This window comes from Dipodomys spectabilis, unplaced genomic scaffold (assembly GCF_019054845.1).
Source record: "Dipodomys spectabilis isolate Male_0828 unplaced genomic scaffold, ASM1905484v1 ptg000231l, whole genome shotgun sequence".
In the NCBI taxonomy this organism is placed as follows: domain Eukaryota; kingdom Metazoa; phylum Chordata; class Mammalia; order Rodentia; family Heteromyidae; genus Dipodomys; species Dipodomys spectabilis.
Window position 1 is genome coordinate 4,595,953 of NW_024870908.1, and position 25,373 is coordinate 4,621,325.

Sequence of the window (25,373 nt, forward strand, 5' to 3'; positions counted from 1 at the left end):
CAGAGAGAGAGAGAGAAAGAGAGAGAGAAAGAGAGAGGGAGAGAGAGAGAGACAGGGAGGGAGGGAGAGAGGGAGGTTGGGAGGGAGGGACAGGCGGGGGTTGGTATGTTGGCCAAATGTTACTGGTACCTTTGTGAAAATTCATGGTATTGACCCTTTTCAAATCTCTCTGTTGGAAATTTTTCATAACAAGATGCTGGCAGGAAAGTTCTCTTGTGTTCTAATTCTACCTTATATATCCAAAGGTTCATTTTTTTTCTCCTGTTTCCTCAGAGAATGTCGACCCTAACCATTCTGACCATGGGAAACTAGTCTCCCACCTTCCTGTACCACTCAATTCTATTTTGTATTTTATTCTTTTCTTCCTTATGGCTTTCTTGGCCAACTCTCTTCTCCTTGGAGCCTAGATATGTTTTCTGCTTTGAAATGGAGTGTACCATGTAACCAGAGTAAGTGTGCTTTAGCTTTGCACGGGGGCCTTATTTAATAAGACATTCGAACAAATCTCCAGCCTCTGAGAGGAAGGGAGCATGTGTAACTTCCCCCTGCTAGGCTCTTAGTGATGGTGGACTAGAAGTTACAAAGGGCCCAGTGACCTGACTCAGCTGGGCTCACTTTGCTCTGAGCCCTTTCACATAATTTCTAAATGTGGGACCCAATCGGTATCGTACAGTGGCCAAGTTGAGACAATCTGATTGCTGAAGGTTTTCTGTTATTTCCTAAAACATGAAAATTAAAAGAACTATTGGGACCCATTGTGGGGGGGTGGGGGGTGGGGAGAGAAGAGTCACTTTTAGAACAGCCAACCAGACAGGCAGCCCGGCCGGGCTCCACTTGAATAGGCAGAAGGACACAGTGGAGGAGAAGATGGCGGAGGAGCTGACCTCGGTGTCTGTGGCTAATTCCTCGCGAGAGCGTCTTCCCTCAGCACAACATAGACCTTTGCAAAGCCTGAGGAGCCTCCAGGAAGGCCTTGACCAGAGGACTTAATCCTGCTCCCACTGACTGGTGTACTCTTTCTAACAACTCCGACGCTGGTGAAATAAGCCCTGAGATACAGGTGCCCAAGCTCGGGCTCAGACACTTGGGAAATTCGCTTAGTGAACCGCAGCTGGATCGTCTCATGGTCGCTTCACACGGCAGAGCTGGGACTCGGACACGGCAGGAGATCTCAGAGACCTTTTTCTCTAAGCTTTCCGTCCTCCCTTCCTTCCTTTTTCTCCCTCCTTCCCTCCCCTTCCTCCTTCTCTCCCTCCCTTCCTCATTCCTTGTTTAACTTGGGGCTTGAAAGCCTTAGCAGGGATAGATGCATGCTCGCTCCGCTCTCTTACTGTCAGTTTGCATTTCATACTTAGTCCAAGTACATCCAAGAGGATGAAAGGGGCTACCAACGTCAACGCAAATCTTATGATCCAGCCGAGTTACCGGTTGGTGTAACTTTTCACACATGTTGGTATAATCTAGTTTCCTGGGCTGTTCTAAATAACCTCACGGTGGAGAAGAGGTGGGGGGAGAGACAGACAGAGGGGGAGAGAGAGAGAGAGAGAGAGAGAGAGAGAGAGAGAAAGAGAGAGAGGGAGGGAGGGGGAGAGAGAGGGAGAGAGAGAGACAGAGGGAAAGAGAGAGAGGGAGAGAGAGACAGAAGTAAAAGAAAACTCTTGCATTTTAAGTCACATAAAAGGTGCCAAACCCATTAGCCATTCTTAGAATCTGCCTTCGTGAGCAGGTGCACAGAGAGCTCGAATAGCTCTCGGTAATGTTCCCTCCACGAAACGTGCGTGCCCAGGCCTCAAATGTGACTTCACACACACACACACACCCCCACCAACCGCCTTTGAAAACATTAGATTTACTCAGCTACAAATGCCACATGGTAAATGAGCAGAACTATTAAACAAGTAGGATTGCTGGGCTAAATAGCTGCACATTTAACAGGCCACGCTGGCATTACCGTTTTTATGGTCTATTAAAGCGATCGGAAGGATTCCAGCTGAAGGAAGAAGCGGGTAATTTAGGCCCACGTTTTACATATTACCGCATACCTGCCGAAAAAAGAAGAGAGGCCCCCCTCCCCCTCCCCACCTCTCTCCTCTAATGAGGTTTAGATAGAGACATTTGTGTTCATGAACGTGAGCAAGAGGACCATCTTCTCCTGCTTTTCCATTCCTCAGTCTAAGCTTTAGAATGTTAAAATAATCGAGGGTCCTGGTCTTCAAAGGTGTCTTCGCCCCCTCCCTCTCCCCCTCCCCCTCCCCTTCTCTGTCTCCACTGATCTCTTTTCAACCAGACTGAGGGAGCCTTTGTGAAGAATTGAAAGGATTGTGCTGTAAGTTGATGTCTTAACTTCTACCATTTAAAATGGAAGCAAAGGGGCGTGGCTCTGTCTTCCTGCCAGCCCCTAATGAAATGTGCCATACCAGCTTCCCCTTTGACTGCCTCTCTCTCTCTCTCTCTCTCTCTCTCTCTCTCTCTCTCTCTCTCCTCCTGCACAGACAGTGAGAAATTCAAGGAAAGACAATGTTTGGCTCATTTGTTGTTTTTTAAGCCAGAAACCATGCATGTCCGGGAGTCAGAAAGAAGCAGAAAAGGGGGAATGCGTTCACCAACCCTGTCTGTGCAAACCTAAGTCATTTAGAAGCACCCGTTTGTTCGTGAAAGGAGGCTGGAAATCCCACTCCAGGTTGGAGAACAGCTTTTCACAGATGGCTGTTCCGCTGCAGGGAGCAGCTGCCCCACACAGGGCCACCGCGCGGGGTCCTGGGTCCCCCCCCGCCCCCGGAAGCTATAGTTTTGGACGGCAGCTTAGAGGAGTTAGCGCCCAGGGGGTGGATGGCACCAGGCAATGTCAGAAATGTCAGGGTTTCTACTTGGAGAACTGCAGGGCCGAGAATGAAGCCACTGGGACTCAGAGGGAATGAAATGATCTAGAGAAGAGAGGGCCCAGATCCCTGAACAACTAAGGGGAGGAAGGAAGCTTCCAGAAAAACAAACAAAAAACCAAGGCTCCTAACACAGCTTTGGTGTTCCTGCGATGGGAACAGATGCTAAAAACATGAAAACCGTAGATATCTGCTACGAAGGGTCTTAAACCTGAACATAGAGCTCAACCCTCAGCTCCTTTTCTATTTTATTTATTTAGTTCCTTATTTTGTTGGTCCTGGGGCTTGAACTCAGGGCCTTGGGTGCTGTCCCTGAGCTCTTTTTACCCAAGACAAGTGCTCTACCACTTTGAGCCACAGCTCCGCTTGTGGTTTTCCGGTGGTTCATTGGAGAGAAGAGTCTCGGGGACTTTCCTGCCCGGACTGGCTTTGAACCGTGATCCTCAGATCTCAGCCTCCTGAGTAGCTGGGATGACAGGCGTGAACTCTAGAGCCCAGCAGCCCTCAGCTCCTTTGTGCAGAATCTTTGGGGCCACCCACTGAGAGAGGTTCCTTTCCATGTGGAGAGGTCCTTCTGCAAAGAAGCGTTATGTTCTACTGTCTGTGTGGGATTTGAGTCAACCCCGCTGGAGGCAAATGATCACAGAAAACATTTTTTTTAAACCAATACTCAGAGGTGTTATACTCGCTAATGCTTTCCAAACTGCTCCTTATCCTAAGCAACTGATATATTGTAGCTTAGCAACCCCTCCATTTGCTGGACATCTTTGTGTCACCTTGGGCATCAGGGTTTATATATTTCTTTTTATTTTGGCAACCTTTTTCTTTTCCTTGAGTGTCTGCAGGGAAAACGCTGCCTTATTTAGCTCCGCAACTACAAAAATCTGCATCAAGACCTACTTTGGGTTTAAAGGAAAATTAAAAAGACTATTGGTGGGGGAAGGCAATGCAATAAAACATGGAAAAGAAAAGGTAGCTACGAAAAACAAGAAGTAACAGAGCATGGAAAACTCCATGGACTTCGTTCTCTTTCTTTCTTCTGGGAACCTTGTGGGACAGGTGAGCTCACCTTCAGTCTACAAATTGGAAAATCAGAGTTCAGAGACTCAAAGATGCTCAGAGTCCTGGTGTTGGCCTCCAGCTACCATGCGACTGCATCATTAAAAAGAGACCCGAATCCTGGTGTCTGACCTTGTGTCTATATCCTGGTCCTAGCATGCCGTGGTATCCGTGAGAGAAAGCTCATCTCCAACCTCAGTTTACCTCTTTGGATAAAAACCCAGTAAGCAGGGCAGAAGGTGCACACGGGCAATGCTTGTAAAGGTGTGTAAGGATTTTACCGTCTTGCTTCACCCCGTGGCCTCCATCACCACCCATTTCACTCTCTCTCATCTTTTATTTATCATTACTGCGGAGCTTATGTCTTTTTCCTGCGTGGGTCTGTGTCTCTGTGTATGCATCTTTCATGGTTTATTAAAGTTGAGTTTCTTATGCAGTGGATTTCGCTCCTTTTAGGCCCCAGGTTCGATGAGTGTTAAAATAGATGGTGCTGCAGTCATGACCCAGATCCGGGGTCAGAACGTTTCCGCCACCCACCCCCCCACATTCCCTCTTGATTATTTCTAGTCAGCCTGGACCCCTGAACCCATCGCAGCCCCACACAACCCACCGACTTGTCTTCTGGCTTTACCGTTTTGCCTTTTCTAGAAATTTCTACAAGGACCTCCCCCCCCCCAACCTTCCCCCGCCCCACTGCTTTCAAACTGGAGGCCATCCATCTTTAAACACCTGAGCTGCTTGTTAAATTCCCGGGGTCTGCCGTACACCTCCTCTGCTGGCAGTAAGTTGGGCCAGGAGTCTTCATAATGAAGTCTGCCAGACAGGGGATGATGGGCGGATGGGCTCTTGCAACAGAGGGAAAGGGCGATGATTCCAGCTGTGAAAGTTTGAAAGAGAAGAGACTTCTCCCCGGAGTGGTAATTGGTGATGAGTCCCACCGTGATTCCTCTGGGGTGAATCCCTCTGAGGTTCCTGGGTTGGTGCTGAGCTAGCCTGATGGCGCCTCCCTTCCCCCCCCTCCCCCAATCAGGCCTTCCTGGCTCTCATTAGCTCTTTCTCCCTATACCCCAGGCCAGGCCAATCTCTCACCAGGCTACCCCGGGAGAGAGCAGAGCTTCTATCCCAGCTGCCCCCTGAAGGATTCTCAAATTCTCCCCTGCCCAGGCTCTCTTTTCAGGGCCTGTGGGGAACAGGGGGTGGGGGTGGGGCTGGGGGGGGGGGTGCCACACACCTGAGCCATGGAAAGGCAGGGACTCTGCCGTTCACTCACCATGGACAGCTCCAGAATCAGCTGCTGTGGGGATTGGTTTCTCCAGGCGTGATTCATCCCCCCCAACCCCCCCCCCCCCCCCCCCCCCCCCCCGTCTCAAGCGCAGAGCAGGAAGGCAGAGGACCTGGGCCACAACTCGCTGGAAGTTGGTGGGGCAGGGGCTTCAATGTCTGTAGAGGCCTGGCCTCATGGGAAGGCCCGGAGCTGGGGGAGGGGAGGTGGGCTGTGTGCCCCACCCAGGTTGTACAACCGGAATTAGAGCTTTTGCCATTCTAGGACTCGGGGAAACCATATTGGCTGGATTGCGAGATCTCTTTGAGTTGGTGAGCCTGGGTCAGGTATGGAGCCCATCAGTGATTTGGGTGTAGGCCTCGGGACATTTCAATAAGCCAAATTGGTCCTCCTGGCTGCTGGTCACCAGGACTGTGTCCCAGTAGAAGTGCACAAGGGACGTCACACCACCCCGTCCATCTGTCCCCGCTCTGCCGTTCCTCAGTTTACCTTCCTGGAATCATATCCTGATTATGTACTGTCAGTAGGAGGAATAGAACAGAGGCACCGAGGGATAATGGGTGAGCAAAACCAGCATCAATGAAGCATAGACAAATATATAGATGAGCTTTGCTCATTTTGGAGGTGGTGGTGCTTGGGTTTGAACTCAAGGCCTCACACTTGCTAGGCAGGTGTTCTACCACTGGAGCTATGCCCACAGCCCTACAAATGAGTTTGAACATACCCATATATACACGAATCCATTATTACACTCGAGGTAATAAACATCCAGCAACTCCAAAAGTTTCCTTAGGATCCACCTAACTTTTTTTTGGGGGGGGGGGCATATGTTTGATCTGTTCTTAAATTAAGCAAGTAATACAGAATTGCTTAGCAAAAGACAAAATTCTCTCCAGCAAGCTGGTTGCTGTGACTCAATCTTGTAATCCTAGCAGCTTGGGAGGCAAAGATTAGAGGCTGGTTTGAAGCCAGCCTGAACCAAAACAATTTCTTTTAATAGGACTCCATCTTGGGTGAGTGGTTCACACCTGCCATTCCAGCATGAACAGGTGGATCCTAGTTCATGCTGTCCCATGCATAAAGCAAGACCCTATCTTAAAAAAAGCAACACAAAGAGTGTGGGTGGGGTGGTTCAAGTGGCAGAGCCCTCTACTCCCCTCCCCTGCAGCAAGTGAAATGCCCTGAATTCAAACCCCAGGTCCAACAGCAAGAAAAACAGTCAATCCTTGTGTTTGTTGCCGAAGGTGGCACCGAACACCCAATCGATCCATCCCTGTGAGGTGGATTTGTGAGTCCTGTGTCCACCCTCACTGCAAGGCAAACAATCTCTTTTTCAGGAAGGCATCACGGTGGGGCTGGCTGACTTGAATTTTAAGTAATTAAAAGACAGAAGGGGGGGAAAAAGAAATCAACCTGGTGACCTTTTCCCAGCAAGAATCGGGCTGTGGCTAATTGAGACTCGAGGTGCTTCGAGCAGTTGTAAATCTGATCCTTGAGTTTGTATGAACATGACTTTGCCGTGTCGGAATGTGGCTTAATTAAAGAAAATGTCTTAGGTGAGGATTTAAACCTCCGCGTGGATTAGATGCGTGCGTTTAGGATCCACTAAGACTTGGAAAGTCTTCGCCCCTCCTCTCCCACACACTCAGCAGTACAAGACGCCCACCCCACAGGGGAGTGGAAGAAAAGTTCAGGGAGAGAATCAAGCAACCACCACTCAATACCTTTGCCCCTCCTCCATGAAATCAACTCACTAGCAAAGAAAAATAAGCTTCCTGGTGATTTCCTCCTTGTACTGAATGTAGATCTGAGTTGCATCAAAGCTCATGCCAGGGTCTTATTTACCTGGCAACATGTCAAGCTAACCAAACATGTCAGATTCCTCTCTCGGGCTATCGCTCCTTTCTCCTCCTTTGTCTGTCTGTCTGTCTGTTTTATTATGCTGGTCTTGGTGCTTAAACTCGGGGCAGGGCACTGTCCTTGAACTTTGTTTTTTCTCAAGGCCAGTGCTCTACCACTTAAACCACAACTCCTCTAACTTCTGGTTTTTGGGTGGTTAATTGGAGATAGGAATCTCATGGACTTTCCTGCTTGGGCTACCTTTGAACTGTGATCTTCAGATCTCAGTATTTTAGGATTGCAGGTGTAAACCACCATCTTTTCCTTCCTTTGAAGATTAAAGACTTAAGCTAGGGGGTATAAATAGCAATTAGGAAGCCAGGCACCCGGGACTTCTGCCTGTAATCCTAGCTACTCAGGAGGCTGAGATCTAAGGATCGAGGTTCAAAGCCAGCCTGGGCAGGAAAGTCCGTGAAACTCTTATCTCCAATAAACCACCAGAAAACCAGAAGTGGAGCTGTAGCTCCAGTGGTTCAAGTGGCAGAGCCCTCTACTCCCCTCCCCTGCAGCAAGTGAGATGCCCTGAATTCAAACCCCAGGTCCAACAGCAAGAAAAACGCTAGCTTTGAGCTGAAGAGCTGAGGGACAGCACCCAGGCCCAGAGTTCAAGCCCCACAACTGACCAAAAAGAAAAGCAATTCAGAGAGCCTACTGCATTGGGGTTTAAGGTCCTGTACTAGCTCTAAAAAGCCAGGGTGAAAATCAAAATATAGTCACATGCTGAAGTTTATGTCACCGAGCTACAACTCACTAGATATTAGTTTATCTGAGAAATCAGGCCAAGAGAAACAATCAGAATCCCCAAACACATTCAGTCCTTAAACAAACATCTGTAACCCGTCATGACATACCCATAATCTCAGCTACTCAGGAGGCTGAGAATTGGAAGATGGAGGTCTGAAGCCAGCCCAGGAAGAAAAGTCCACAAGACTCTCCTCTCTAATTAACTACCAAAAAGCTGGAAGTGAAACTGTGGTTCAAGTGGTAGAACACTGGAGTTGAAAAAGCTCAGGGACAATTCCCAGGCTCTGAGCTCAAGCCCCAGAACCAGCACAAAACAAACAAACACCAAAAACCTGTCCTCCTCCTCTTACAGAAAAAAAAAAAAATTTTTTTTGGCAGAAAGAATAATTGTCAATGCAGGACCAGTTGTGATTGACCACGGGACCTTGTGTAAATCAAGACATTACCCTGAAATCCTTGTGTCTACAAATGGAACTAAACTTCATTAAGGAAATAAGTGAAATAATTACCTATTGGAGAGATGGACAAATAAAGGCCTTCAGTTCAGTTCCGAGGTAGAACACTTGCTTGGCGTATGCAAGTCCTTGTGTTTGATCCCAATATTGGAAAGCAAATAAACAAACGAACAAAAAAATGATGGCAGGCAACTAACTAAGATTTGTCCTTTTGGTTTAGTTGCTTTTGCTTTACATGACTAAGCCTACACTTGAGTATCAGTCAGTTGCTTAGTTCTCTGGGATCTTAGGGAATTTATAGAACCAGATACAAGATACAAGATGAATGATACAAGATGATTCAAGAGGAATGAAGAGTAAAATCTGCATGGCTTCAGTGAAATGGTGACCTGTGCACACATTCTGACGGGAGGAGGGGTGAAGAACAGGAGCTTCTGGCAGAAAGTAGAATAATGCTGGGGGTAACAATAATGCGTGTGTGGAGGGGTGGAGAACAGAACCAAACAAGTTATTTCCATAGAGCGAACACAAAGCCAAAACAAGCATGGCGGGAAATGAGAGGGAGAAGAGAGATTTATCTTGAGGAGCTCAGGAGTTATTTGCAGACAGTATCTTCTTTCAACAAAGGAAGCCAGGAGATTTCATTTAGGAAGACGGTGTTTGTTCATACACAGGAAAGTGATTTCCCAAGGATGCTCAGTTGAAGGAAATACGAGCTGGGTACTGATGGCCCATACCTGTCATCCTAGCGACTCAGGAGGCTGATATCTGAGGATCACAGTTCAAAGCTAGGCTGGGCCACAAAATCCATGAGACTCTTATCTCCAGTTAACTACCAAAAATCTGGAAAGGGATCTGTGGGCTCAAGTGGTGTCTTGAACACACACACACACACACACACACACACACACACACACACACACAAGAAAGATGGCAGACACATTTTAGGCATGTTTATCTCCCAATTTTGGAACCCATGTTTGAAGGGTTAGAATGGTAGGCAGAAGTATTTTGGCACAAGCTCAGTGTGGGTCCTAAAGAGTATGGACAGAGATGTCTCTGGCTATGATCAGCTTTTCTCTGAAAAAGTTGTAGCTAAAACAAAAGGATACTTTGAAAGAGTGTTAAGAGAGAGGTTTCCTTGTAGGGTACCTGCCCCAACTACAGGCAAACGTGAGCCGGTTCTGTGCACAGGTTCACACGTTTCTTCTTCCTCACTATACATACGCAGCACTTTCCACTTCTTCTATGAAATTATGGTAAAGTAAATATGGGATATATACTCGACATATGTTAGATATTAATATATTAATATTCTTACAATATAATGTATCATATACAACATGTATTAATAATTATAATTATATCACATTGTATTTATTATGTATTATATCATTATAATTATAACTATATATTCCATTAATATATGATACATGTTAAAATTAATGTAATTTATATAATTATAATTATATATTACATTATACACATATTACATTATATTATCTATTGAATTAATATAATTGAGTAATAATTAATATAACTGTGTAATATAATTAATTGAATTAATATAATTACAGGAACATGGGTATCTTCCTAAGAATGAATTCACTAGCCTGAATAAATGCTAGCATGGGATTGAAGAATTGTTTCGTTGTTTTTTTTTTTGGGTCCGGTCATGGGTCCTGAACTCTGGGCCTGGGCGCTGTCCCTCAGCTCTTCAGCTCAAGGCTAGCGCTCTACCACTTGAGCCACAGCACCACTTCCGGCTTTTTTTCTTTTTGCTTATGTGGTGCTGAGGAATGGAACCCAGGGTCTCAGGCATGCAAGGCAAGCGCTCTACCACTGAGCCACCTTCCCAGCCCCAAGAATTGTTTTCTTAATGCTTGTCATACCGTGGTTAAACTCTTGAAGAAAAGCCATCTGAGTGCTGAGTTCCATTTCCTGGGTCTGGATTGTGACGAGATACTCCCACCAGTAGCTACAGATGGCGGCTCTTCCACCACAAAGGTGTTTCATCTGGTTCTTCCTGCCACTTTCTAGGCTATTTGCACAATTAAGTTCAGCAGCCCCAAGTCCCACAGGCTGCTTTATGTTGTGTTGAAAAAGTTAATTAAATTGCCAAGTTGTTAAGTTGTTAAATTTAAAGTTAAAAAAAAAAATCTATTAGCAAGTTTCCTCCTGATTAAAGTCGTGAGACCCATGTGTTTGATTTTCAACTTGGTCTTCTCTAGCAATAAACATTAAAAATAAAACAATTCCATTTTATGACCAAACTTTCTACAGTGCTTTGTGTGTGATGCATTAGGGATTTTTTTTTTAAGAAAACTAAATTACAATTCATTTGCGCACATGGAACTTCCAAAGAACATGTTTTGCTGGGCTTGGAGGGAGGGTGAGTAGTTAGTTAAAAGGGAACATCTGTCAAAAGTTAAACATGTTGTTGGGCGCTGGTGGCTCACGCCTGTAATCCGAGCTACTCAGGAGGCTGAGATCTGAGGTTTGCCGTTTGAAACCAGCCTGGGTAGGAAAGACCATGAGACTGCTACTTCCAATTAACTATCAAAAATGCTGGAAGTGGAGCTGTGGCTCAAGTGGTAGAACGCTAGCCTGGAGGCCAAAAGTTTAGAGAGGCAGCGCGCAGGCCCTAAGTCCAAGCCCCAGGATGGGCACCAAGAAATAAAAATAGAAAAGGTAATATGTTGTTTTTTTATGTTATAACTGGCTCTTATTTTTAAAAAAAATGCAAAGTGAGATGCCCTTTTGGGGTGCTAGATTCCTGACTTGAGTGTGAGAATAGGGACTAGTAATACAGGCCGATGGTCTGGCTTTAATCTCGGGCGAGAATGAAGAGGAGCTTACAGTCAGCACCGACGTAACTCTGTGCAGAGAGCTTGTGAAGGGTTTAAAACAGTCAGGTCACCTATGTTCTCAAACCAGCTCCTGCGGCCTGTGACCTTCTGTGGAGGAGCTGCTAGGGGCCGGTGAGTAAGATGGGCTGGCGACAGCATATGATGCAGATGGCTGATATGAAATTGTGAGGAACAAAATAACTCATAGAGCGGTGCTTAGCACAGACGGATTACTTAATATTAAATATTAGCTGTTACCACTATAGATCACACAAAATGCTTTCTAGTGTATACATATATAAGCATATGATTCTCTCCTATCTGTCTGTCTGTCTGTCTGTCTATCTATCTATCTATCTATCTATCTATCTATCTATCTATCTATCTATCTATCTGTCTATCTATCTATCTATGTCTCTATCTATCCTATTATCTATCTATCATCTATTTTCTCCCTATTATCTGTAAGAGCTAATTCCAGATCTTGTGAGATGCTTTAATGAAACCAGCATTGGGATCATTGAAAGCAGGAATTGGCAGAGGCCTTCCAGATATCCATTCTGCCCTAGCTGCCAAATAGTCTGGCCTGCCATCCTCGTGAGCTCTCTGCCTTCTGATGGCTGGTTTTGCTGCAGGACAGCGCTAAGTTTCATCCATCTCATTCTCCCATCGATCTCCAGTCTGCCTGCTTTCCAAAAAGACATTTGCTCAGGCTTCTACAAAACAGCTCTTCAAGAGATTCGCAGACAACCATCAAGATCCCAGAGCTTCTCCTCTGCAGGAGAAAATGCCCCACTGTGTGTGTGTGTGTGTGTGTGTGTGTGTGTGTGTGTGTGTGTGTGTGTGTGTGTGTGTGTGTACACATATAAAAATTTCCACTGCCTCTTGGGGAACCCCTCCCCACCCCATTCTCTCTGGGATGTGTCAAGTACATTCTGTCCAGCGTTCTCATGCTATCCTGACCAATTCTTCATTATCCCCCTTTTTCCAGTTTTTGCCATCACCAAAAGCTGTTATCCCAACTCAGAGGGAGGCTGAGACGGGGCAGGATGGAAGCTCTAGGCCAGTCCAGGCCAAAGTAAAAAAGACCTCAACCCCAAAACAAACCAGAACAGAAAGGGCTGGAGGCATGACTCAGGTGGTAGAGTGCCTGGTAAGCACAAGGCCCTGAGATCAAACTCCACTATGCCCCCTGCAAAAAAAAATGCTCAACGTGGTAACTATGATATCCTATATATTTTATTACAGTAAAATTAATAAACATAAATAATTACTGCAGAATGAATGCATAAGTGGATGAATGTTTTAACTAAAAAAGAGAAATAGCCAAGAGGGTTTTTTTTTTCTTATAGGTAGTTGCAGCAGCATAAGAAGGTGAATGAGAACTGGGTGCCAGTGGCTCACACCTGTAATCCTAGCAACACAGCACCTGAGATCTGAGGATTTTGATTCAAAGCCAGCCCAGGCAGGAAAGTCCATGAGACTCTGATCTCCAATTACATTCCCTAAAGCCAGAGTTAGAGATGTGGCTCACATGGAAGAGTACTAACCTTGAGCCACAGAACTTTAGTTATAGGGGCTAGGCCCAGAGTTCAAGCCCCAGGACCAGCGCGCACACACATACACACACACACACACACACACATACACACACACACACATACACACACACACACATACACAGAGAAAAATAGTAATGAGGTCAAGGCCATTTATTTCTGTTACCTCTAAACCTGCAACATTTAAATAACTTCTACAAATACATAGAGCCTGTTTTGCTAAGGACAAAGGGTCTGTGTATGCATTTGAGAGGTCAGGATACATGTTCTGAGTTTTCTTGTTAGGCTGTGACATTCTCATTTTGACAACCAGCCTCTACACGCTGACTTGCAGCTGTACTTTGAAGCAAAATGCATCCAACTCCAGTTCTGTAGTTGGTAGAGACTACGTCTGGAGGGAACCATCTCTCTGTGACGTGTTAACTCCACCCACATCATTTCTCACACTGACAGAGAATGATTTTTCTCTGAGATCCAAGATCCAGATTTCAAGCTCACCAGAGAACAAGTTAGCATAACCTGAGGCCATTCCTGTCCACATTGAGTATCAGTTTGGCAGTCTGGAAATAAGGGGGTCAGATCTGAGTTATTGCAGAGCAAGCTATAAAATGCAGAGATTTTAAGAGCTTAGGTTCGGAGTCAGATAGAGCTGGCTCTCCAAGTGCCAACATTTGATAAACAAGAAACCTTGGCTAAGGAAAAGAACACCTTTCAGCCCCAAGCATCTTTTTTTTTAAAGCAAACATGGAGATAGTAATAAAAATGACTACAGATTTGACTTCAGAACTAATGAGGTGAGAGTCCAGAGTTCAAAACCATGACATGGAACTCAATTTATTCTAGCTTCTGTTTTAATTACTCCTTGCCCGACCTTAACGCTTGCCCAGAAGGACAAGGACTATGGTGATTTTTGCTTACAGTGTGTCCTGGAGGTTCAGTGGAAATATTGGGTCAGGTTGTCCTGAATGAGGGCCAGAGGGCTCTGTCCTCTGTGCAGTCAGTGCTGGCCATCATGGATCTAGGACAAGCACACTTCGCAGGACTTCCAGCCGCATAGGTTTATATGACTAGTCCTTTCAAACATTTTCAGAAAAGAGCACCCTCCCCAAATTCAAATTGGGGGAGAGGGGGGGTGTGCTGATCCAAAGCCTGTGCATCTGAGAATGACTCCACCACCACCACCCCCTTCCACTTTCTGGATATATTTTTTGGAATATTTTTCTGGAATATTTTTATTATCTTTAAGTAGTTGTACAAAAGAGTTGCCATTCACCAACGCAGTTTGTGAACATAGGACCTCTTGATCAATGTCACCCCTTTCCACATTCTCACCCACCCCTCCCGACCCGTCTCTTCGCTCACGTTTCTTAACTTTCAGGTTACATATTACCTTTTTTTTTTTTGCAACCTAGCAAAGCGGTGTATATATGCAATGCATCTTGATTTGTGTCAGCTCTTCAACACTCCCCTTCCACCCACCCCTGCCCTTATATTTCTCAGTGAAGTCTGGCCTGCATTCTCTCCACTTCCCTATGTCTTCTCCTACCCCCTCCTGGCTGCACCCTCCCCTCATGGAAGGACTCATTTCCTGGTACTTATTTTGTTGGGCTTTGACTGAGTCTTTAAAAAGAATTATACGGAGCTGGGCACTGGTGGCTCATGCCTATAATCCTAGCTACTCAGGAGGCAGATCTGAGGATTGTGGTTCAAAGCCAGCCCAGGCAGGAAACTCTGTGAGACTCTTATCTCCAATTAACCACCAGAAAACTGGAAATGATGCTGTGGCTCAAGTGGTAGAGCACTCGCCTTGAGCTGAAGAGCTCAGGGACAGCGCCCAGGCCGAGTTCGAGACCCACCACCAGAAAAATAAAAAAAGAATTATACTATTTGCATTCTCCACAGAGTCTATTACACTTGAATTAATTCATTTGTAACCTCTCCCTTACCAACTAGTGTGCTTATTTATACATTATAGACACATTCTAGCTACCACAATTGAGGGAAACCATGCAACCTGTGTTTCTCTGGGTCTGGCTTACTTCCCTTAATATAATTTTTTCCAAGTCTTTCCATTTCCTTATGAATGGTACAATATCATTCTTTCTGATGGGCAGGTACAATTCCATTGTGTATATATAACATTCACCCATTGATCCATTGATCCATTGGAGGGCAGCTAGGCTGATTCCTTATCTTGGCTAGGATAAATAATACTGCAATGAACATGGTTGTGCTGATGACTTTGTGAAACATTTCAAAGCAAATGTTATTATACTGCTTGTTTAAAAAGCAACATTTGCTAATGGAGCCCCTATCCCATGTAATGAATTTCTCTCTGTATTTGTACTCTACCACTTGAGCCTGATCTTCAGTGTTGGTTGGTTTGGGGTTTTTGTTGTTGTTGTTGTTGTTGCTTGTTTTCATATAGGGTCTCCTGTCTTTGTCTTCTGAGTAGCTGGGATTTCAGGAGTATGCTACCATGCTTTGCTCCTCTACTTTTATACTCTCATATCAAGACTTGAGGATGTGATTTTTCCATTTAAACAACAACTTATCTGATGTGCCTGGAAGGCAGAGGGGTGGCCAGTAAGACCCTTAATTCCTTTGCAATACATCATGTCTCATCACAATCTCATAAAATCGTCAGTCTCCCGGTGATTGGTGATATTCATCCCTTAGCAGGAGAATTCTCTTCACTCTCCATTATTCCATGAAAACCACCCTGTTACTCCCACTCCACAGAAATATCAACTTCTCACAGAACCACAAGAGTATGTGTGTGGCTGAGGGAGGAGAGAAGGTAACCTGTGCTACACAGGAATGTGCAAGCGATGGTAGGAAGTGTGCATCTCACACTCTGCTGTGTTGGAAGGCTTTCCACAAACCATGAGGGAAAGAAACATCAGCTGCAGCTTTAACAGTGTCAGTAACTGGATTTCATTATGGAGATGTTGCTGTAGAAGGCCATGGGCTCAAAAACCCATTAGGCTGTTTTTCTATAGCTTTACGCGTTCTTCTGAGATAAAAGTAGCCTCCTATTTGAATTTAAGAAATCACTGCCTAAAGGGTAACAGATGGATATTAAGAAGCTTATAATAAAGAGGAAGATTATATTAAAAAAAATTAAAGCTGGAGTTGGGGAAAGAACGTCTCTCATACTTATGGCAAATCAATTTTGGAGGTGACATGTAAAAGCCCTCATTTTAAGGAAAAGCGCTCAGAAACTTGGTCATACAAGGGAATTTTCAGCTGTGAAGTTGTTGGGTTTTCACTTGGTAGCATCCTCTCTCTGGCTGCTGAGGAGATATGTTGAGAACTTCCCTCTGTAAAAATAACCTGTGTCTTCTGTGTTCCACCCACCCAAAGACGCTCTCCTTTCTTCTCGTGTCTGTTTTCCTCCTCCCATTTCCTGCCCAAAGCAAAGGGAGCATTGACACGCAGCGAACACACCTGCCACAGGCTGGCATTTCTGCTAGATCTGGGGGGCATCCAACCTTGGCTCAAAATAACACAAAGAACTTCTATCTTCTTAATGAATTGCCAGATCAAAGTTCTGACACCCAGTACTTAGCATTTCTCTCCAAACAGCTAGGTTGAAACTTCTATTTTGACACATAAACCAAAGCACGCAGCTAACCATGTGTCTGGTGCTGTCCTGTATCCCGCGTGTCCATTGTGGACCACCCTCTCCAAGACCTGTAAAATCACTCATCATGCATTCCCTGACCCTCTCAGATCCCACAGTCGTCTAACCAATGAGATATTCAATTGCACAGTACCACTCCATCTTTCCGGAAGCATGGGCTTTGGGCTTTTGCCTGAGGAATTCTAATCTAAGCACTAACTAGATACAATTTCCACTCAGAGTCAACCAACCAGTAGCCAACCAATGACACAGATTTACAAGATTACAGTATCCATTTCTCACCTCTTGCTTGCTGTCTACTTCATCTGAAAATATTTTTATTTGATTTTTCTCTTGATGAAAGGATTTCCTCACCCAGTTTATCCAAGTATGTGTTCCTTCGCTCTTGAGCAAGATCTTCTACTTTACGCTGGGTGTAAAATTATTTTCCTCACCATCCCTTTCTCTCTGTAGGCTGGTAAGTAGAGTAGGTGACATACAGAAATCCAGTCTAATTGTCTGACCTATGAGTCTAATCCATTCTCTTGAAAAACAGTAGCATGCAACATTTATTTTCACCTTTGGAACTAGTGTATAGCAGTAGAATTGACTAGCAAAATCTGAATCTTTTACCTGGGAGACGTGGGTCCCTCCAGTCTGATAATCCATATGTTTCTTTAGTTCACCTAATTTTCTTTTTTTTGTTTCTGTGATTAATATTTCTTTTCAGTCTGTGCCTTTTTGTTTCCACTGAAGAATTTCAGTTGTTAGCACATTAAGACGTTTGGCTTCTATCTTCAAATCTCTTAATTTTATATTGGAGTAGATAGAAAAGTAGATTAGATGGTTAGATAGATAGATGAATAGATTGATTTAAAAAGTGTGACACAACTTGTTTATGTATGGGCATGAGGTTGCTTTGGAGATAGTACTGCCATTTCTTCCAGACTCTACTGAGAATAAGCTCAGTCTGTCTATTACCATTTATACATAGCACTGTATTTCTTTTCTCTGTGGGGACCTGGCATCTTTCACTGAGTCTCTGTCACTTGGATTTCCTACATGGTTGTCTTGGCATGGACCCACCATTTTCTCACTCACTGCTTAGCTGTGTTCACGTGAGGAACTAAAGCTATTCACATCAGCTGTTCACCCTCACAGGGAAGGGCCCCGTCTTATGCAAGCACTGGTTTGAAATGTGGAGTGTTTCTACCTGACCTGAGAAAACCCAAATTCGGATGCTTGCCACGTCTGGAATATGACCGACACATTTTCAAGTTACCTCAATGCTTTTAAAGCACCCAGATGCTTGTAGGACCCTTGGTTCTGGTGTAAATGGATTCTGCTAATTCAGTGAACTTCTCAACACGGTAAAAAACTAACACCACTCCACCAACACAAATACAAAATATCGATAAAAATCAAGAGTTTCATAAATGGGTAGTTTTAGAAAATGTTAGGCTAACTATAGTCCACTTATTTTTGCTTTAATTGCAAGACTTGAAACCTTTAACACACTTTTGTGCTTTCCCCCAGGGGAAGATGGGAGGGATAAAAAAAGTGACATTTCCTAAATACAGAAGCCTTTCAGAGATTATAATCTACTTGTTTTCTCCAATGTTTTATTATGATAATTTGCAAACAAATGGAAAAGTTGAAAGAATTATAAAGTGAATACCAATGTACTCAACACCTAATGCCACAGTACATACTTTGGTGTATCAGTCTCATTGTCTATCCATCTGTCCGTTCATCCATCTGTTCATCCATCCATCCATCCATCCTTCCATCTGTCCATCCATTCGTCCACTTGTCTGTCCATCGGTCCCTCTGTCTATCTGATCATCCATCTGTTTTCTACCCATCCTCTTATTCATCAATATTGTTTGGGGAAGCAGTTTGACATGTATTGCAGCACATCGGTGCTCTTTAAGCATAAACACCTGAGCATGCAGATTAACTGCATGTAAACATAATTACAGTTATAGTTTTAATTGAGGCAAAAATTACAGACTGCAAAACCCACGCATATTGAAGGCTACCAAGCGATGTGTCTGACAAACGCATCAATCCTATGTGACCCCAACTCATCAGCATAGAAGGCTTCTGCTTACCCCTTCCCAGTCTACCCCTCCCCCAGGCAATCACTTTTCTGGATTTGTTTTTTTTTCTCTACCACCCAAGAGGATTGCATTTTAAAAAAATACTATGGAAAGGAGGGGAAGGGAAGGGAGGGAAGAAGGAAGGAAAGAGGAGGGAGAAAAAAAGAAAAGGAAGGGAGGAGATGGGAGAAGGGGGAAGAGGAGAGGAGAGATCTTTCCTTTTTTCCCTTCCTACAGTCCTTTTCCTTCCTCCCCGCCCTCCCACCACCCCAGATCTTTTGTTCCTGGCACTTTCCATATGCCACACTTTAATATTTAATCAGCCCCCACCTCATCAGAAGACTGCTGGCCTCATTAGATAATTAATGATTGCCGGCACTGCATTTGCTTCAGTTCATACATCTGCAGCCAGCAATTAGCTCCTGAGTTTATTAGTCGTTCTGGCTTCATTTGTGGAGAAGCAATTCTGCCTTTGATGGAAGCCTCTGGGACTGGTGGCTGTGCACAGCCCCCCCCCACCCCACACACCTTTTGTGAGATTCTTTTGTTTACATTTTTTTTATTGTTGTTACAGTTTTGCAACCGTGAGCCTTCCTGGTCCTGCAAGGAACAGTTGGTGGGGAAGATTTTTCCTTTTATAATTTAGGAGATAATTGGGTAATTCTGAGCAAGAGAGAGAGAGAGAAAGAAAGAGAGGGGGGGGAGCAATTCTCCAACTTAGGTTGGGGTGAGGAGGGAGGGAAGCTGCCGACTAATGTGTTCTCTTTGGAAATGTCGGTTTTGTCTTGATTTTGTTTTTAAAGCAATCAGTCTAAAGCAGAGGACCACACATTAAGGAGGGATGGGAGCGGAGGAATGGGATCTATTGCAATGGGGGTCTTGCAGGTTGTAGCGTGGGCATGGGAGGCTCTCATACCTAAGTTGGCTTCCCCCCCCCTCCCATCTCAGCTTCTATAGCTAAGGAGAGTGGCATCCTTTCCACCTGCTCTTCAAGCAGGCTTTCCTGGGGCCTCCGATAACAACCGGTTCATTCCTGGTGATTAAAATCTTGGCATGTCCCCAAGATGATTTCCCTCGTGGAATCCCACTTGGCTTTGCGATGCCAGAAATTTGGAGAACATGATCATTAAGCACACAAGAGTGATGTGGTATCTGAGTGAAGCGAGGGTGATGTCTTGTAGGTCCATCAGAGGAAAGAGAGAAATGAAGAAAACCCAAACTGTGGGGCAAAGTGGGAAGGAGACGCTGGAAAGACAGAGTGTCCTGAGGGTTTCTGGGTTATTAGGATTGATGGATTGTTGTTGTTTTGTTCTTCTTCCCCTCCCTCCATCTTAAATGGCAGGCCAGAGTTCCTAAATCAAGACCCATCGAAATACCTTCCACAAAATAATGGTCGTGCTATAGACGAAGCCCTTACAAGCATTGATGAACATCTTCCCACAGTCCGCCATCCTGCCAGACACAAACTGTGAGTTGTTGTTTTAATTTTTAATTTTCCTTAAATCTTGAGGGTGTATTGTTACAGATATGCCCAAGTTACAAGAGAGTGTAGGAACTCTCGGAGAAAATGAGGGAGGTGGGTAACACTGTTCAGCCAGAAACGTATTCATTACCTTGCTTCGGTAACTGTAACCCCTCTGTACATCACTTTTACAATTAAATTCCATTTACAAAAAAGAATGCACACGGCAGCTGGTGGTAAAGGGGGACACATCTATAAATCTCAGCACTCAAGAAATAGGGGTAGGGGATTGTCACTTTGAGGCAAACCTGGATTTAGGAAAAATCCTGTCCAAAAAATAAAAGAAAGAAAGAAGGAGGAAGAGGAGGACGAGAGGATGGATGAGGGTGGGGATGAAGAGGGAAGAGGAGGAGAAGAGAAGGATCCATGTCCATTATTTTGTAGGAAGCGTTAAGCTGGCGGAGAAGCAAATGTGTGCTTAGGAGATGTGACATTTCTTGGTAATCGTATATTCGTATATATCAGATGTTTACTAGTAGGATGGATATGAAGCTGACTAGGGAATGCCCTGTCTTATGACAGAGCCATCTGTAATCATGCTGTAGAGGAGTATTTAATAGCAGAGATGTTGCTGGAAAGACAGGCATTGAACACCATATAAATAACAGTAAGACTGAGTGGGGGGGGGGGAGGGGGGAGGAAACTAAGGGAGAGATGGGGGATGGGGATGAGCCCACCAAGGTCACAGCATAGGTTCTGCAAGGTTCTGCACAGGATAGTGGGGGGCAGAGTGGGGGGCGGGGCGGGGGGCGGGGACAAAGAGTATGCAAAGGAGACCAGGGAAGCCATCCGGTCATCTGACTCTGGGGTCCCTTCTCCTTCAAGTAAGTGGATTCTTTTTGCATCTGCAATAAACTTCTCTTGGGTTCGTACCTTTCTCCTTTTGGCTCCTAAGTCTTTACTTTTTTCATCTGGCCAAACGTCTCATATGGATGGCATGAGGCAGTCATGGGGTTCTGGTCAGAGATTATGCTGACCTGCCAGTTGTCAAAAGGGGGTGGGATCTCTCTCTCTCTCTCTCCCCCTCCCTCTCTCCCCCTCTCTCTGTATGTCTGTCTTCCTCCTCCCCCCTCCTCCTCCTTCTTTTTCCTCTTCTCCTCCTCCTCCTCCTCCTTCTTCTTCTTCTTCCCCCTCTCTCTTTTCCTTCCCCCTTCACTTTCTCTTTCTCTTTCTCTCCCTCCCCCCCCCCCCTCCTTCTACTCAACCTTCCAAATTCTCAATTCTTTGAGACTGGTTTCTTTTGAGATTGGTTAAGAAGACAGATCTGAATCCTAGATGGCAAAAAAAAGTATAAGCAGAAGCCAGATGCTGGTAGCTCACACCTGTAATCCTAGCTACTCAGGAGGCTGAGATCTGAGGATTGTGGTTCAAAGCCAGCCTAGGCAGGAAGGTCCTTGAAATAATTCTTATCTCCAATTAACTGCCAGAAAACCAGAAGTGGTGCTGTGGCTCAAATGGTAGAGTGCTAGCCTTGAGCTGAAGAGCTGAGGGACAGTGCCCAGGCCCAGAGTTCAAGCCCTACAACCAACCAAAAAAAAAAAAAAAGTATAAGCAGTACTATCTATTTAGAATTTATTTATGCATTGAAAATTGTGTGGCATAGTTTACATCAGAAATCTTGTGCATTTCCTTGGTGGAAATGGGTGATAGTTCATTTAATAAGGCTTTTTTTTTTTTTTTTTTTGGCCAGTACTGGGGTTTAAACTCAGGGCCTGGGTACTGACTGCCCCTGAGCTCCTTTTGCTCAAAGCTAGCACTGTACCACTTGAGCCACAGCACCCACTTCTGGTTTTTTCAGTGATTATTTGGAGATAAGAGTCTCATGGACTTTCTTGATTGGACTGGCTTCAAAAGGTGATCCTCAGATCTCAACCTTCTGAGTAGCTAAGATTACAGGTGTGAGCCACCAGCACCTTAGGCTAGGAAGATTCATTGGAAGTTAGTTTAAAATTAACTTTTGAATGATAACTGCATACAATTCTTGGTAAATCCATTTGCTCTCTCTCTCTCTGCCCTCTCTCTCTCTTCCCTCTCTCTCTCTCTCTTTCCCTCCCCCCACAATGCCAGTGTTCTAAGTAGTGTACTTGTTGCCATTGTTTACATTTTTCTCTACTCCACGAAGTTTATCAATAATACATTTCCCCCCTATTACCATTTGCAGCTACTTGGAACCATTCTCCAAGGTGAAGATAATCTTCCTTCCCTGCTCTAGACTCTCCAGGCCAGGTGTCTACCCCTCTCCCACAGGTTCACAAACGAGCCTCCATCTTTCTCATCCTTGCTTCTCTCTGAGCCTCGCTCCGTGAGTTATGCACGATGGCCGACTTCGTTTCTTTTTCCTTCCTCAGCCACTCTCCAAATGTCAGGGTTGTTCGGGTGCCCAGCAGGCCCTAGTTTGTGGAGACATCACTGGACGTCTCTTGGCCCCATGAAAGTTGGGAGGGTCACTAATTTATGTATTGATCAGATTCAACAAGCGATCAGTCCCTGTGGTAAAGAAGGGGAGCTTAATAGCAAAGTCAGACAACAGGGCACAGGGCAGCTGGAATTCTCCGACTTGAGTTTCCACAAGGCCTTGGAGAAAAGACTTTAGCTAGACATAACTAGAGAATGTCTAAGTACCTCTAACCAGACATAACCAGAGGATGTCTGAAGAATGTTGGGAGCACCTAGCTCAGAAGAGCCAATTTCTACAGCCTGTGTCACATGACTGGACATGTTTAATCTGGAGGATTCTAAAAGCTCTCAGCCTTGCCAGTGTGATAGGAGATGGGACTTCTCGATCCCGCCATGGCTCTTCTTGGCTTCCATCCGGTGTTAGATGGTTTTCACCCCCAGCCAATCTCCAGCCAGTGTTTCCTCCTGAGAATTCAAGGCACCTGCTTTCCCAGCGTACTAAGTAAACACCAGAATGAGTGATGATCATGGTCAAAGTTAATGATACTTGCCTGCGTGTTCCATATGCAAAACGTCTCCCTCTGATCTCTTCTTCTGAGAGGCCATTAATAGAAATCTTTTAAAGAGTCAGTTTTCTTAGCCCTGGTAATATTAAGCTGTTATTATGGCAAATGAGCTTATTTTTACTTTCAAATGAAAATATAAATAAGTAATAAGTAAATATTAGCGACTGCAGTTCCGTAATGAATAAGGACAGAATTGAGAGCTAGGAGAAGAGTGTATGCCCATTAGAGAGGCTGGGAAATTTACATTTGTTGACATTTTCTTGCTTTTAGCTTTAATGTAAACTGGAGGCAATTAAGTTCTGTTCGACACATTTTCCCTGGTAAATATTTTCCCGCTGCTCGATATAGTAGCCAAGATGTCTTATAACGGTGCTACATTCGCAGGTCCCAAACCGGAAAGAAATCTCACCTGTCATCTGCCGGTGTAAAAATAGAAGGCCTAAACGTTTGAATAATTCAGTGTCTCTCCTTGTCGATTTCTTATCCACGTCATGGCTGTACCATCCACTATTCATGGCCCCGTCTGCTTTTTTGTTTGTTGTTTGTTTTCCTACCCAGTTGATCTCTAGGTAAATCTATAAACCCCCACTCAGAGGAAGATGAATTATCCCATGCCTGAATGAAATGAAGACAAAAACAAGCTTGAATATTTAAACTTGCAGCAGGCATCTTCGATGATAGATCCTTTCAAACTCCAACTCATTTTTTTCCTTTGATATCTACTGCTGCTATAAAGTCCCAGTTTATCATATAACATTACAATTTATGGTATAACCAGCTTGTGTACTGACTATAAACCCTTCATCAATGCCACCGTAAAGGGTTTATAGTCCATAAATAGAAGAGCAAGACTGTCTTTCCCCCTGGTTTTGCCCACGACACAGCACTTCAGACGTTGTCAGCCTAGTTATTTGTTTTACATGCTGGGTGAGTTACGGGAAAATAAGTGGATGCATCCTTGTGACTTCCCTTCCCCCACCCCACCAAAAGTCCACAGACAGTTCAGGGTCACTGGGGAGATGAAGGACGTGAAGCTGGACGGAAAGCAGCAAGGGGACAAGTCTGTTGTTACTGCCTCCTTCATCTACAGGTAAGAAGTTAAAGAAAAAGAAGTTCCAACTTCCAGTAATTAAGAACACGCGCTTTCCTGGGAGAGCAGCCAGCCATGTAGTGATGTCAATCTTTGTTTTTTGCCGGTCATGGGGCCTGAACTCTGGGTCTGGGCGCTGTCCCTCAGCTCTTCAGCTCAAGGCTAGTGCTCTACCACTGGAGCCACAGCGCCACTTCCGGCTTTTTCTGTTTATGTGGTGCTGAGGAATCGAACCCAGGGCCTCATGCTTGCAAGGCATGCACTCTACCGCTGAGCTACCTTCCCAGCCCAGTGATGTCAATCTTAAGTGAATGGAAGTAAAGAATCCTACAGTACTCCCTGCCATTCGGTCACCTGTTTTGTGAGGTCTCTGTATCGGCTCTCTTTCTGGTTAGAGGGTCGGGTTGGGAGGCGCCAGGAGAACGGGGTTCAAAGCTAGCTTAAGCTGGGGTCCGCTTTGATCTCAGACAAGTAGAGTTCCGGCGAATGCTTTCCTCACTTGTCAATGCCGATGGAGTCTTAGTTCCCTCCGTCTCCATCAGCCGGTGAGTGATGGTGATGATGGTGAGGATGGTGATGGTGGTGGTGATGATGGTAACAACTCCAACTTCGTTTGCCCTTCCCTTACCTGTAGAATGACCTTCCAGAAACCTTCCTGGGGTGATCTCAGGATTTCAGAGTGAAGGATATCCTGCTCTGCCTCACTGTTTGCAAGGCGGCTGACATTTTGTGCCTTTGTACTCATCACTGGGCTGAAGTTAATGTGTCTCTACTAAGAGATCTTAACCCCGTACTCCGGAGGTTACAAGGTGAGCCCCCGACCCCCCCCCCCCACACACACACACTACCACGGCTACCGTGTGCAATCTTGGCAGCAATTACAGAGCATGCCGCTCCCCCGCCCCTCAGACTGCCAGATGAGGAATCAACACCTCTCTTGAAGCCTCTTCTAGCAGTGTTTTGTGCCCACATGGGTCCTCGCTGGAAGCTCCTATTGCTGGACCACAGGCCTGTGAGTCCGTACATCTGGTGAAGGGCTGGGCCAGGCCCCAGCCTTCCGAGAACGGTTGGCTTCAGTTTTGCTGTGCTTTGTGCCGACGAGAGCCGAGTCCACCAACTCTGTTGCTGGTGAGAATGTGGGAAGCGCTTTTAGTAATAACTCCAGAAGATTCCCAAATGAGCTAGCTACGGGGGAGAAAAAAACCTTCTTCTCATCAATGGAAATGCCCAGCGGAAAGCATCTTTCCATCACATAATGCCCAAGGAGGGAGAAAGGTCCGACTTTAATCATGGACCAATTTGAATATCTTCATTCTCAGGAAGGCACAGGGAGGCTCAGGTGAAC